This window comes from Crinia signifera, chromosome 2, assembly GCF_055691185.1.
Source record: "Crinia signifera chromosome 2, ASM5569118v1, whole genome shotgun sequence".
NCBI lineage: Eukaryota > Metazoa > Chordata > Amphibia > Anura > Myobatrachidae > Crinia > Crinia signifera.
Window position 1 is genome coordinate 383456903 of NC_139218.1, and position 16182 is coordinate 383473084.

Below are 16182 nucleotides of genomic sequence, written 5' to 3' on the forward strand. Positions count from 1 at the left end.
GAAACTGTTACGAAATAAAAAATAATGATCTGACCCCCCAAAAAAACCCTTGTGCTAAATAAATATGTTTGTCGACAATGGCCATGTTGACCTTTTCCCATGTCAAACTAATGGTGTCGACCTAATGACTGTCGACTATCATGCTGTAGACCAAATGACTGCATCTGATTTTGTTTTGCACTTGCGTTAATAGTTGTCAAACATTACATACGCATTATAGAAATACAACAGTAGGGGACAGCATTAAACTATTAATAAGCAAAATAACTTGACGTTTTCAGAAAGCATGAACAAATGAAATAACAAAGAATCATTGGTCATCGCCCACGAAGATATGAACTCGGCCTTGAGGAAAAGAAGATAAGTTGTAGCAATAAACACTAGCAAAATATAATAAGACTTATGGTCCATACACACTGGGCGACTATGCCCAGTGTGTATGGACAGCGAGGATTGGTATCATCGCTGGGGGGGGGGAAGGGAGCCACTCAGTGCATACACACTGAGCAGCTTTCCCCTGCCCGGTGCCGTCAGCGGGGGGGAGGACGGCTTTGCAAAGCACAGCGCTATGCAAAGCCGTCCTCAAAGACGCTCATCTTCTGGTATAACCAGCAGATGAGCATCTTTCCCAGCGATGATGCGGGAGCGCGCAGCAGCGCTCATCGCTGGGGCATACACACTGGGCGGCTTTGAGATGAAAGCCGCTCAAACCTGCTTTTTTGAGCAACTTTCAGCTCAAAGTCACCCAATGTGTATGGGCCATAACAGAACCTTAGTTATGTTTCATGAGAATCGGAACCTAACTACGGCGGAAAAATTACATATTCTGTTAGTGGTAAATTTACTAACACTTCAAAAAAAGAGCTGAAGTTGCCCACAGCAGACTCTGTCTATCATTTTCCCAAAAATAAGGTCCCCCTCCCAGCCCCCCAGTAGGGTGGGAAAGCCTCCCGCATTTAGCAGGGCCCCCGCATCCCCTCTCTCTGCAGGTCAAATACCTGCATTCATGGCTCTTTGGGGAGTGGGCGGGGCTAAAATGATGCAAATGGCATCATTTAGTACCACCCCCCTCCCCGAAGAGCCGCGAATCACGGCATTTACAGGAAATGGGGCAAGTCTTAATTACGACATGCCACGCCCCCAGTAAAGCTGCAGAGTCTCCTCTCCAGGCTTCTCCCAGAGAGGACACAATTACAGTAGGCAGGTATGCCGTTTGGACCTGTTGACGCAATGCATTTTGGATCAACCTAAATACTGTAGATCTTCTACAGCGCAGCAATATAACAATTTTTCCATTCCACGCTGTGTCTCAGAACGAATGAATACAGAGGCAATATCTGTAATCAGCCGGATCCGGCCAATAATTCCATTCTATCAAGCACAGTAAATTGTCTTTTGAACTGGCTTAGGCACGGAGAAAATCCATAAATAATTACCTAAAGTGGGTCACTTAAAATCACTGCGCTCGGAGCCATTTCCCCCCCATAATGTTTCCCTGGGGAAAATGATCAAGTTTTCCCAGCAATAAATAAAAAATACTCTTATTAGAGAGAGTAGGTCAAATATTCTGCGCATCGGGGCGTTTAACTGGAGTTACGCAAATGACAGACAGTTACATAAACAGCGACACAGACACTGTATCTAAATGTAATATCTGAACCATCCCTCGAGTGTAAATGAGAAGGATCTATGACATCAATCAGGTTGCCATGCTGAAGTGCTTTAAAAGGGGCTCTCAAATACATATTTTATCTGCTGTTAGCCCCTTAAGAACCCACGAAGCACAGTGCCCAAATATCAACCCAAACCACCCTTCCAGCCAATCAGCTCCAACCTATCATGTTACAGGCAAGGTTTGAAAAATTAAAGTGAGGAGATGATTGGCTGGCTGTTTATCACTCTCCACTTTTTTGCTTTCTGAAGCTTGGTACATCTGGCATAATTATTAACCCTTAATCCCATATGGCACACTTAATACTGCAGCTTTATTAGGTAAAGGCTGGCTGGGCGCTCAAAACACTCAGCAGTCCAGGCAGAGGTGGAAATGGGGTATACATACGATATCCCAGTGGTCAGAATGCTGGTGGAGAATCCCGACAGTAAGCTAATCCCTCTCCCCCCTACCCCTACTACCCTAACCCTCTCCGCTTGCAACCTACCCCTTACCCCTCCCCCTAGTGCCTGACTCTAACCCTGTATCCCGGAGCCTAATACAAACCCACTTTCCTGTAGGCTAACCCTAAATCCCCCCACAGTGCCCAAACCTAGTTGTTGTTTTTTTTTTTAAAGCGGCAATCATTTACACTGCAAAATTAAACTGGTTTTGCAGTGTAAATGATTGCCGCTTTAAAAAAAAACCCTGGAGATTTCTCCAAATCTATCACTTTCTGAATCTCTCATCCTATTACATTTCACCCCAGAGCTGGACTGTAACAAATACTGTATTTCCTCAACTACTGCCCCAGAAGTAAAAGCAAAAAAAATAAAATAAAAAAAATGTACACAATTTGTTTCTATTTTTTTCTTTGGTAACATAATTAATTAAAAAACTGCAAATGTAAATAGAGTACAATACAAATGGGATTTTAATACAATTGGCCAAATGTAATAGGGTGTGAGAATCAGAAAGTGAGAGATTTTTGGGAGAGTTTTCGCATTTTTGTTAAAGCGGCAATCAATGACATGGAAAATTCAAATTGATTGCCGCTTAAATAAAAAATAATAATGGGAAAACTCTCCCAAAATCTCTCACTTTCTGATTCCCACACCCTATTACATTACATTTGGCCAATAACACTTTTTTTTTCCACAATGAGCAGGTATACAATCTGACATAAACATCACCAAAAGGACAATAGCAGATAACAACAATATCCTCTCAAGTCAATAGAGTCCCAAGGTACGGTGTTAACTGGAAAACATCAATAGATCACAAAAACATATAATACTTTATACTAATGTATACTTAAACAAAAACAAAATAACGACATACAGAAAGAAATGCCCCTTTCCCACTGCAGCCTTAAAACGGTATTTTGCCGATTTTTGAGGGCAAAATACCGTTTAAGGCTGCAGTGGGAAAGCGCCAGAGTTGAAATACCGTTTAAAGTTAAACGGTATTTCAACCCGTTTTCAGAGCAGGGTTTTGCACGGTAATCTACCGTTTAAGATGCAATGGGAATGCATCTTTAAACGGTAGAGATGATTGCTGATTTTTTTCAGCAATCATCTCCGTGTGTGTACGCTGCCGGGCTGAAAGATTAACCACTTTCAGCCCGGCGGTACGCCCTGCTGCCCTGGCGTCCCAGTGATTGACAACAGGTACCTGTATAATGTCTATCTCCTGTGAGGCAAGTGTCTGCAGGTCCCCCGACGATCTTTCAGTCCCCCGGCCTGTTGTGTCCCAGTCGTGAGACTCCGATGTTGGTAATCCCGCTGGTCCCCCTGGCATGGTGGTGGCTCCACTGAGCGCAACTTCTGGGGTAGACGCTGCTGCGGCAGCTCACCGACCCCCTCAGCCCAAGACCTCCTTGCTGCAGGTGGTGATGAGCCGGTCCCCCGGCACGGTGCTGACTCTGCTAAGCGCAACTGAGATGCTGCTGAGACAGCACTGTCCTGGAGCGCTTGCACCGGCTTCCTGTGCACAATATCTCCGTGGGGCAGGAGGTGATGGGCCGTCTCCGGTGCTTCCGGTCTGCGGTGCTGCTTAGCGCATCTTCCGGGCATAAGTTACTGGGACAGAGCTCTGCCCGGGAGCACTAGCAGGTGTCTACTGTGCACCCCAAGTCCCCCTTTCAGAGGGAAGGATGGTCCCCGGGGTTGCGGTTTTTGGGTGTGTGTCACTACAAGTTGGGCGTCTTCTGTCTTTTAAATGTCTGTGTCCAGAGACAGAGCGGCACTGACATTTAGCTGGGAGGCTGCTGCCCCTAGGCATAGGCCGATGCCCTAGGCAATTGCCTAGTCTGCCTATGCCTAAGGCCGGCTCTGTATACCCCTTTTACACCTTTTACACGGGTCCCGTGTAAATGGCGGTGTACATGGTCCCGCTGCGGGTGCAGGCACCCGCAGCGGGTCCACAGCGTGCAGCGCTGGGCAAGATGTGCCCAGGTGCTGCGGGAGGAGGGGGGTCCCTGCTGCTGCTGAGGGGAGAGGGGGTACCTGTCAGCCTTACATGCCGCTGCTGTATCTCCCCCCCGGCGGCCGCTGCCGCTGCTGTATCTCCCCCCCGGCGGCCGCTGCCGCTGCTGTATCTCCCCCCCGGCGGCCGCTGCCGCTGCTGTATCTCCCCCCCGGCGGCCGCTGCCGCTGCTGTATCTCCCCCCCGGCGGCCGGTCCTTGCGGCGTATGTACAGTCAGTGTCGGCGGTCCCTCTGGCGCAGGGGAAATAGTACTTATTTCCCCTGCGCCAGAGGGACCGCCGACACTGACTGTACATACGCCGCAAGGACCGGCCGCCGGGGGGGAGATACAGCAGCGGCAGCGCCGTGTCAGGCTGACAGGTACCCCCTCTCCCCTCAGCAGCAGCAGGGACCCCCCTCCTCCCGCAGCACATGGGGACAGCTTCCCCCCTCTACCCCCACAGCACCCGGGGACAGCTTCCCCCCTCTACCCCCTCCAAGCTGCCTGTCTATCCTTGTTGATAGATATATATCTATCTATATATATATATATAGATCTATATAGATATATATATATATATATATATATCAACAAGGAAAGACAGGCCTGACCCATTGTCACAGGCACTAAACGTTTTGAAGAGCTAAAACGTTTTACCTGCAATGGGAATGGTACTTAAATGGCATTTGAAACTGTAATCTGCTGCAGTGGGAATGCTAAATACCATTTAAGATTACCTGTAAACTAAAACGGGTCTGCAGTGGGAAAGCAGATGGAAGGAAGAAAAGAACAAAAACAAGAGAGAATGTCAGTGCCTTTCAGTATTAACGGAACCACCGTAGGGGAGGGCGAGGTAAAATATGTAGCATACTCTGCAGGTTCCTTACATTTCAACCCTGAATACGATAGGTGACATGTTATAAGGTGCAGTTTTCTGACTTTTGCGAATTTTGTAAAAAAAAAACCGACGAATGAACCTGTTTTGTGTCATTTGCACATGTAACAGGATTGCGGTATAATTCGCACTTTTTGCCGGTGAATTCACACAATTTGACCTGTTGCATAATTTGCATACTTCAGATTCCATCCAGAGGTTTTCCCATTATAAAGTATACAACTGGCAAATTTAATAGGGTGCGATTTTGATAAACGTTACCAAAAATCGCAAAACTAATACACCAGATTCAGACTAGCGAATTTCACAGGACCACAAAAAAAAAAAACAGCGTGAGCCAAACCAGCACCGGACTCAATGAGCCAGCCCTGGTTCCAAAAATATGGGGGACAAAAAGCGTAGGGGTCTCCCGTAATTCTGAAATCAGCTCTGGGCTCTTGGACTGGACTGATCCTGGTTCCAAAAATATGGAGGACAAAAAGTGTAGGGGTCTCCCGTAATTCTGAAATCAGCTCTAGGCTCTTGGACTGGACTGATCCTGGTTCCAAAAATATGGAGGACAAACAAACTGGGGGTCCACGTGTTTTGGAACAAGCACCGGGCTCCAACAGCCAGTGGCGTCATGCCACAGCCAGGGGACACTTTTTATACAAGGTCCTGCGGCCATACCATGAGCACCGTGGCTGGTCCTTCCAGGGCTGAAGTCCAGTGCTGTGCCCGGCATCCCTGGGAGGTGGATGCCGGGCTGATGTGTGTAAAAAAAAAAAGATAAAAACACATTGGTTTATACACCTGTAAAAATAAAAATAAGGAGGCATACACAGAAATGCAGAACTTTAATAGACACCTCTTCTAAACTTAAAATTAATTTGCCCTGTCCTCTCTGCCACTGCTCACTCTGCACTGACAGTCTGTTCTATAGTGGAGAAGGGGATGCCGTGGCATCACAGGGTTTCATGTCTGTGACAGCAGCCGCAGCCTGTCAGTGTCAACAATGAATCACACTATACATACCTAGGGGTTCCATCGTAGGCCAGTCCACTTCCCCAGTAGACTGCGTTTGGGTACAAACATATCCTCCTCTGTTATCTTTGGGAAGCCAACAGAGGAGAGATACACTTCTTCTGTTTTGAGAGGCGATTAGTAAAATTTGTGTCTACATTTCTTCATATCCCATTTCCGCTTATTGTGGAGGAATTTATTAAAGGTGAATCTAGCTGCAGTGAGTTTGGACCAATATCTTTACAGTCAATGTAATGTGGATGACATACATTTGTTAACATAAGTTGCAAAAAAAAGATAAATGTGTCAAGAAAATATTTTTATCAAATGCTTAGAACACAGCATTATTGTAATAAAAATTCTAGATAGTGGATAATTCAGACCCAATCGCGAGGGGCAGAATTCGTCCCCGTTCTGATGGTGAGGAGTTTGCTGGTAGGGGGTCTGTGAATGCGATAAAAGTCAGTTTATCCGCAAACGCCAGATAAAGCATTCAGATGATTTTTTGGCTGGGCAGCCGCATGCGATGGGGAGGTGTTTGCGTACACATCCCCTCGCAGGTTACCGAGGGGTAGAGACTAGATCCCCTTCAGATTTGATTACAGGATGTGATATTCAGTGAGGGCGAAGTTGTTAGATGCCCTCACAACGTTTTGTATTTTATCTGTAATTCACGTAGGTGTCAGTTATTTTTTTTAATTTTAATTTATATTCCCCCTCCAGGTATACGTGGACCCAGGGCATGATGGGAAAATTGGGTACTTGTGTGGTTTCACAGCACCAGCTTACGATACGTTTGAATAGTGTAGCCCAACGTCTGCCTGCGGCAGCATAAGCTACGTTACCAGCGTAGCGCAACGGCTGCCTTACTTGTGTAGTTTCATGGCAGCAGCGTAAGCTACGTTATCAGCGTAGGCTGGCGCCGTGAAAATACACAAGTAACTACCGTACTGTTGCCGGGAACAGCATCTCTGTCCCCGGCGTCTCTGGCAAGCATACTCTGGGGTAGATTTATTATAGCGGCGCCTATCGCGCCGCTATAACAGTTCCTGCTTCGCCTCATTAGCGAGGCGAAGCAGGAGGGGACACCGACAAGATCTATTAAGATCTTGCCGCCGGAGTGGGGGAGCGCTAACTCCCCCCTCCGGCGATGTCCCTCCTGGAGACAGCGCATCAGTTAATACTGATGCGCCGTCTCCTTTCCCCCCGGCCGGCTCACTGCGCATGCGCGGGATCTCGCTAGTCTCGCGAGATCCCAGCGCAGCTCAGCCCCAGCAGCAGGGACAGCGCTGTCCCTGCTGTTAGGTATAGGGCATCGCCGCCTGCAGCTGTTCATAAATCTGGCAGGAGGCAGGGGCGCAGTGCAAAATATCGCCCCTGCGCTATGCCTCCTGCCCCACACCGCCGGCGTTAGAGTAAACGCTCGGCGGGTGTGATAGATCAGGGGAAGCGCTATACCCTGCTATAACGCACGGGGATAGTGCAAATTTCCCTGATCGCCATATAATAAATCTACCCCATAGCGCCTCTCTCACACCACAGGCGCCAGCATGATCCCCTCCGCCAGTGGAGAGGCGCTCCATCTGGAGGCTCTCATTATACACAGTCAGGGGAGTCAGGGGAGACAGAGGAGGCTCTCATTACACACAGTCAGGGGAGACAGAGGAGGCTCTCATTATACACAGTCAGGGGAGACAGAGGAGGCTCTCATTACACACAGTCAGGGGAGACAGAGGAGGCTCTCATTATACACAGTCAGGGGAGACAGAGGAGGCTCTCATTACACACAGTCAGGGGAGACAGATGAGGCTATCATTACACACAGTCAGGGGAGACAGAGGACACTCATTATACACAGTCAGGGGAGACAGAGGACACTCCCATTACACACAGTCAGGGGAGACAGAGGACGCTCCCATTACACACAGTCAGGGGAGACAGAGGAGGCTCTCATTACACACAGTCAGGGGAGACAGAGGAGGCTCTCATTACACACAGTCAGGGGAGACAGAGGAGGCTCTCATTACACACAGTCAGGGGAGACAGAGGAGGCTCTCATTACACACAGTCAGGGGAGACAGAGGAGGCTCTCATTATACACAGTCAGGGGAGACAGAGGAGTCTCTCATTATACACAGTCAGGGGAGACAGAGGAGGCTCTCGTTATACACAGTCAGGGGAGACAGAGGAGGCTCTCATTATACACAGTCAGTGGAGACAGAGGAAGCTATCATTACACACAGTCAGGGGAGACAGAGGACAAGCTCATTACACACAGTCAGGGGGGACAGATGAGGCTCTCATTACACACAGTCAGGGGAGACAGAGGAGGCTTTCATTACACACAGTCAGGGGAGACAGAGGAGGCTCTCATTACACACAGTCAGAGGAGACATGGGAGGCTCTCATTACACACAGTCAGAGGAGGCTGTCATTACACACAGTCAGGGGAGACAGAGGAGGCTCTCATTACACACAATCAGGGGAGACAGGAGGCTCTCATTATACATAGTCAGGGGAGAAAGAGGAGGCTCTCATTATACACAGTCAGGGAAGACAGAGGAAGCTCTCATTACACACAGTCAGGGGAGACAGAGGAAGCTATCATTACACACAGTCAGGGGAGACAGAGGAGGCTCTCATTATACACAGTCAGGGGAGTCAGGGGAGACAGAGGAGGCTCTCATTACACACAGTCAGGGGAGACAGAGGACAAGCTCATTACACACAGTCAGGGGGGACAGATGAGGCTCTCATTACACACAGTCAGAGGAGACAGAGGAGGCTCTCATTACACACAGTCAGGGGAGACAGAGGAAGCTCTCATTACACACAGTCAGAGGAGACATGGGAGGCTCTCATTATACACAGTCAGGGGAGACAGAGGAAGCTCTCATTACACACAGTCAGGGGAGACAGAGGACAAGCTCATTACACACAGTCAGGGGGGACAGATGAGGCTCTCATTATACACAGTCAGGGGAGGCAGAGGAGGCTCTCATTACACACAGTCAGGGGAGACAGAGGAGGCTCTCATTACACACAGTCAGGGGAGACAGAGGAGGCTCTCATTACACACAGTCAGGGGAGACAGAGGAAGCTCTCATTACACACAGTCAGGGGAGACAGGAGGCTCTCATTATACACAGTCAGGGGAGACAGAGGAAGCTCTCATTACACACAGTCAGGGGAGACAGAGGAAGCTCTCATTACACACAGTCAGGGGAGACAGGAGGCTCTCATTATACACAGTCAGGGGAGAAAGAGGAGGCTCTCATTATACACAGTCAGGGGAGACAGAGGAAGCTCTCATTACACACAGTCAGGGGAGACAGAGGAGGCTCTCATTATACACAGTCAGTCAGGGGAGACAGAGGAGGCTCTCATTACACACAGTCAGGGGAGACAGATGAGGCTATCATTACACACAGTCAGGGGAGACAGAGGAAGCTATCATTACACACAGTCAGGGGAGACAGAGGAAGCTATCATTACACACAGTCAGGGGAGACAGAGGAGGCTCTCATTATACACAGTCAGGGGAGTCAGGGGAGACAGAGGAGGCTCTCATTACACACAGTCAGGGGAGACAGAGGACAAGCTCATTACACACAGTCAGGGGGGACAGATGAGGCTCTCATTATACACAGTCAGGGGAGACAGAGGACGCTCTCATTACACACAGTCAGGGGAGACAGAGGAGGCTCTCATTACACACAGTCAGGGGAGACAGAGGAAGCTCTCATTACACACAGTCAGGGGAGACAGGAGGCTCTCATTACACACAGTCAGGGGAGACAGAGGAGGCTCTCATTATACACAGTCAGGGGAGACAGAGGAGGATCTCATTACACACAGTCAGGGGAGACAGAGGAAGCTCTCATTACACACAGTCAGGGGAGACAGAGGAGGCTTTCATTACACACAGTCAGGGGAGACAGAGGAGGCTCTCATTACACACAGTCAGAGGAGACATGGGAGGCTCTCATTACACACAGTCAGAGGAGGCTGTCATTACACACAGTCAGGGGAGACAGAGGACGCTCTCATTACACACAGTCAGGGGAGACAGAGGACACTCATTATACACAGTCAGGGGAGACAGAGGACGCTCCCATTACACAGTCAGGGGAGACAGAGGAGGATCTCATTATACACAGTCAGAGGAGACAGAGGAGGCTCTCATTACACACAGTCAGGGGAGACAGAGGAAGCTCTCATTACACACAGTCAGGGGAGACAGGAGGCTCTCATTATACACAGTCAGGGGAGACAGAGGAAGCTCTCATTACCCACAGTCAGGGGAGACAGAGGAAGCTCTCATTACACACAGTCAGGGGAGACAGGAGGCTCCCATTACACACAGTCAGGGGAGACAGAGGACGCTCCCATTACACACAGTCAGGGGAGACAGAGGAGGCTCTCATTATACACAGTCAGGGGAGACAGAGGAAGCTCTCATTATACACAGTCAGGGGAGACAGAGGACGCTCTCATTACACACAGTCAGGGGAGACAGAGGAGGCTCTCATTACACACAGTCAGGGGAGACAGAGGAGGCTCTCATTACACACAGTCAGGGGAGACAGGAGGCTCTCATTACACACAGTCAGGGGAGACAGAGGAGGCTCTCATTATACACAGTCAGGGGAGACAGAGGAGGATCTCATTACACACAGTCAGGGGAGACAGAGGAAGCTCTCATTATACACAGTCAGGGGAGACAGAGGACGCTCTCATTACACACAGTCAGGGGAGACAGAGGAGGCTCTCATTACACACAGTCGGGAATACTATGTAACCACGCTTACAGTAGGAGCAGGTTTTGGTGCTGGTACTCGGGAATACTATGTAACCACGCTTGCAGTAGGAGCAGATTTTGGTGTGGACTATGAGGATCACTATGTAACCACACTTACAGTAAGAGCAGGTTTTGGTGTGGACACTCAGGATCACTATGTAACCACGCTTACAGTAGGAGCAGGTTTTGGTGTGGACACTCAGGATCACTATGTAACCACGCTTACAGTAGGAGCAGGTTTTGGTTTGGACATTCAGAATTACTATGTAACATTTATAGTAGGAGCGTGTACTCAGGAATATTATGTAACCACGCTTACAGTAGGAGCAGGTTTTGGTGCTGGTTCTCAGGAGTACTATGTAACCTTTCTTACACTAGGAGCAGGTTTTGGCGTGGACTATGAGGATCACTATGTAACCATGCTTACAGGAGGAGCAGGTTTTGGTGTGGACACTCAGAAACACAATTTTACCATGCTTATAGTATGAGCAGGTTTTGCTGTGGACACCCAGGAATAACATGTATTGACGCATACAGTAGGAGCAGGTTTTGGTGTGGACACTAAGGATCACTTTGTAACCATGCTTACAGTAGGAGCAGGTTTTGGTGTGGATGCTGAGGATCACTATGTAACCATGCTTACAGTAGGAGTAGGTTTTGGTGTGGACACTGAGGATCACTATGTAACCATGCTTACAGTAGGAGCAGGTTTTGGTGTGGACACTCTGTATCTCTTTGTTACCATGCTTACAGTAGGAGTAGGTTTTGGTGTGGACACTGAGGATCACTATGTAACCATGCTTACAGTAGGAGCAGGTTTTGGTGTGGACACTCGGTATCACTATGTAACCATGCTTACAGTAGGAGTAGGTTTTGGTGTGAACACTGAGGATCACTATGTAACCATGCTTACAGTAGGAGCAGGTTTTGGTGTGGACACTCGGTATCAATATGTAACCATGCTTACAGTAGGAGTAGGTTTTGGTGTGGACTCCCAAGAATACCATGTATTGACGCATACAGTAGGAGCAGGTTTTGGTGTGAACACTCAGGATCACTATGTAACCATGCTTACAGTAGGAGTAGGTTTTGGTGTGGACTCCCAGGAATACCGTGTATTGACGCATACAGTAGGAGTAGGTTTTGGTGTGGACACTGAGGATCACTATGTAACCATGCTTACAGAAGGATCAGGTTTTGGTGTGGACACTGAGGATCACTATGTAACCATGCTTACAGTGGGAGCAGGTTTTGGTGTGGACACTCAGGTTCACTATGTAACCATATTTACAGAAGGAGCAGGTTTTGGTGTGGACACTCAGGAATACCATGTATTGACGCATACAGTAGACGCAGGTGTCGGTGCCGCACTCAGAAACGCAATGTACAGTATCCAGTGAAATCCAGTAGGAAACCTTGTATCCAGTAAAATGAAAATACCGGATACGTGAAGCCACAAGGGGTTAACCACAGAGTAACCAAACCAGTCACAAAGTATCCTACAGAGCAGGTCCTTCCATGCAATACCAGTGGCCGAGCTGCGCTGACCGTACATGACCAGCTGGTGGCGCTGCACTATGTCACACAATGAATAAAACACCTCACATCTCAATGCAAAATACAGTCAGTCCCTATGAGGATCAGTATGGGTTCAGAGAGAAGCAGCAACTCAGGGGTTAAACCATGAGCCATGGAAGCAGAAAAATACCACAAGTTCCTAAGCAACAGGGTGCAATGTGCTGTCATCATACATGTCACACAACACAAGTCATACATGTACAGTAGGTTCCTGACCTTGGTACTGGAGCTTGGGGGTCCTCTGCTCTGCAATCCTCTGAGCTCTGCAGGCTGCAGAGCCCTTAAGAGTGACTGGTGCATGGGCAGTAATTGCAGAGTGTAATGTACAATGCTGCAGCTGTGTCCATCCCACAGAAGGAGGTGCCTCAGGGCTGCTGCTGGCTGGGGAGGCACACTGCCTGTGTGTGGACTAGTGGTCTGACACTGGAGCCTCATACACAATAGCTAGTCCCAGGCTATTACCAACCGCTGCCAGTGAGTGTGTAGCCCAACACTGATGCTGTGACGTTATACAGCTGCCTCAGAACATCTTGGAGCGACACAGCGACATTCCCGCCTCAAGGATATGACTGAGACTGGCAGCTGCATGTTATTTGTGACAGCAGACGTGCCAGGGTTACTAACTGGCAGAATATTTACTGACTGTGAAAAATCTAATGATAGCATCATCCTACGGTGAAGACGAAAGGCAAAGATCAGTTTACAGAAGGACCACCCCCCCCCCCCCCCCTTAATGGATGGATCTGAGAGTGACAGCTTAGTGACGTGACCCGCACCCCTATATATTAGGCTGCTTATTGGATCAGTGGGTGTAATAACAATTCAGTATTCATATTGCATGTCAACGGTTTGTTTCGTATAAAATTGAAAGGCGCAAGTAACGTGTGCAGACGCAATGGCGGACATAACGATCGACGGGCCCTGATGAAAATATATACTCCCCCACCCTGCATATTTTTATTATTTTCGAAAAGAAACAACCACTATAAAATAGTGTTAATTTAGGCGCTATCTGATGTATGTAAGAAATATAGTTTTTTTTAATAAAAATAATAAAAATTAATATAGGTAAAAGTATAACTCAGCAGCAGTTCTCTTTATGCACAAGTGTGTGTGCATAGGACTATCTTACATCTGTGCACAGAGAAATTTGATCTCATGCACTGATGTAATGATAGAACAAAGGTATATAGCCAAAAAAGATTAGAGTTACTGCGCTATTATCCAATTAATTTTTGGGTACTTATTTCCTAGCACGGCGCCCACGAACTAGATTGTATGTGTCGGGCCAATATCTCAAGCATTGCATGCATCTTATGTGTTTGTGCGGCATAGGATGCATGCAATGCAATCGACGCAATCAAAGAGATTTTTACATTGGAAACAATGTGAAATGGTCCCTGAGACCCAATTTTACATTTATTCCAATGTAAAAAGCCCCCAAAACCCCAATTTTAATTGCTAACCCCCCCTCATGGGTGAAATGCCCCCCCATTGAAGTAGTGCTCGCCACGCTTCGGGCTCGTTGGCTTGCTGCGCTCGCCACACTATATAAAATCAACTCCACGCCGACATGGATAGTGGGGGTATGAAAAGGTCGGAGGACGCGTACCGCCGCCACGCTTCGGGTTGCTGTTGATTGTGCCAGTGCCGTTAACAATGGTTATTGGGGGTTTTATTACGGTTTTTATGTTATGGCATCTAATGGATCTCATGGATCTTATGCATCTATGGATGCATAAGATCCATGAGATCCATTAGATGAGATCCATAAGATGCGATATTGTACATACAATTAAAAATCTTTTCAATTGTATAGATTGTATGCCTTAATTAAGGCATACAATCTTATGCGATGGGCGCCGTGCTAGGAAATAAGTACCAATTATTGCACCATGGATGGATACACTCACACAAATAATTAGAATTAGTCGATGGTATATCACATTTATTATAAAAATATTTTTTATATATATAAATTAACCATATATTCCAGGTGGCCACCTAGGAAAAAATCACTTTGAATACATATATAATAAAAATAGAATGATAAAATATTGAGATTAAATGCGTATATATTTCTTTAAGACTTAAAGTGCTCCCAGTCCAGCATCCACGACCTGCTGACTTGTATGGTCAAATGCAAATATAAACACAGGTATTGTAACTGTGGGTAGTACAGTTAAGGCCCCCATACACCCGACTTCCCCCTGAGCTTCCCCGGCTGCTCCCCGGGGGAGCTTGATTAGATTGGCACTTGATGTGCCATTTTTTACATGTGATAAATCGTCTCGATTTATCACATGTAAAAAACCCGGGGAGCAGGGGGGGGGCTACAGAGCAGGGCTGTTGGTGGGAGCAGGGGGGGCTGGGGACGCTGCGGGGGACACAGGCGGCATAGAGCCGGGCAGAGGGAGCCGGGAGCTGTCAGTGCTAGAAAAAAAGCCTATAAAATGAATGGGCAGCCTGTGATTGGCTGAGCGCTCTCTCAGCCAATTGCTGACTGGCTGAGAGAGCGCTCAGCCAATCACAGGCCGCCCATTCATTGTATGGGCTTTTTTTTTTATTCAGTACTGACAGCTCCCGGCTCCCCCTGCCCGGCTCTATGCCGCCTGTGTCCCCCGCAGCAACCCAGCCCCCCCTGCTCCCTCTACCGCCGCGCCGCCCCACTAGGTCCCAAGTCGGGTGGTCGGACGTGCAGCAGGTCCGACCACCAGACGCAGATCCGATGTGCACGGGACCGCGCATTGGATCTGAGGGGACATCAAAACTAGCCGATTTTTGCTATGGGGCCTATGAATGTCTAGTTACGCCTCTGGTGTGTGTCCTCCTAGTTTGTACATAGTGTGTGTTCTAGTGTGTATATAGTGTGTCCTAGTGTGTATATAGTGTGTGTTCTAGTGTGTATATAGTGTGTCCTAGTGTGTATATAGTGTGTGTTCTAGTATGTATATAGTGTGTCCTAGTGTGTATATAGTGTGTGTTCTAGTGTGTATATAGTGTGTCCTAGTGTGTATATAGTGTGTCCTAGTGTGTATATAGTGTGTGTCCTAGTGTGTATATCGTGTGTGTCCTAGTGTGTATATAGTGTGTCCTAGTGTGTATATAGTGTGTGTCCTAGTGTGTATATAGTGTGTGTCCTAGTGTGTATATAGTGTGTCCTAGTGTGTATATAGTGTGTCCTAGTGTGTATATAGTGTGTGTCCTAGTGTGTATATAGTGTGTCCTAGTGTGTATATAGTGTGTGTCCTAGTGTGTATATAGTGTGTCCTAGTGTGTATATAGTGTGTCCTAGTGTCGTGTGTGTCCTAGTGTGTATATAGTGTGTCCTAGTGTGTATATAGTGTGTGTCCTAGTGTGTATATAGTGTGTCCTAGTGTGTATATAGTGTGTCCTAGTGTAGTGTGTATATAGTGTGCCCTAGTGTGTATATAGTGTGTCCTAGTGTAGTGTGTGTATATAGTGTGTCCTAGTGTGTATATAGTGTGTCCTAGTGTGTATATAGTGTGTGTCCTAGTGTGTATATAGTGTGTCCTAGTGTGTATATAGTGTGTCCTAGTGTAGTGTGTATATAGTGTGTCCTAGTGTGTATATAGTGTGTCCTAGTGTAGTGTGTATATAGTGTGTGTCCTAGTGTGTATATAGTGTGTCCTAGTGTGTATATAGTGTGTCCTAGTGTGTATATAGTGTGTCCTAGTGTAGTGTGTATATAGTGTGTCCTAGTGTGTATATAGTGTGTCCTAGTGTGTCCTAGTGTAGTGTGTATATAGTGTGTCCTAGTGTGTAT

At 47.6% G+C, this 16182-nt stretch overlaps 1 protein-coding gene across 3 annotated transcripts in view; it reads right to left on the reverse strand.

Moving 5' to 3' along the window:
* Positions 1–12939, reverse strand: part of GDPD4 (glycerophosphodiester phosphodiesterase domain containing 4) — a 50084-nt gene extending 37145 nt beyond the window's left edge. For 2 of the 3 annotated variants that reach the window (XM_083170197.1, XM_083170198.1), the window contains exon 1: positions 12612–12939. The gene's annotated coding sequence lies outside the window, so the exon portion shown is untranslated. The remainder of the gene's footprint in view (positions 1–12611) is intronic. The other variant, XM_083170199.1, reaches the window with a different exon arrangement.
* Between the last annotated feature and the right edge of the window lie 3243 nt (positions 12940–16182).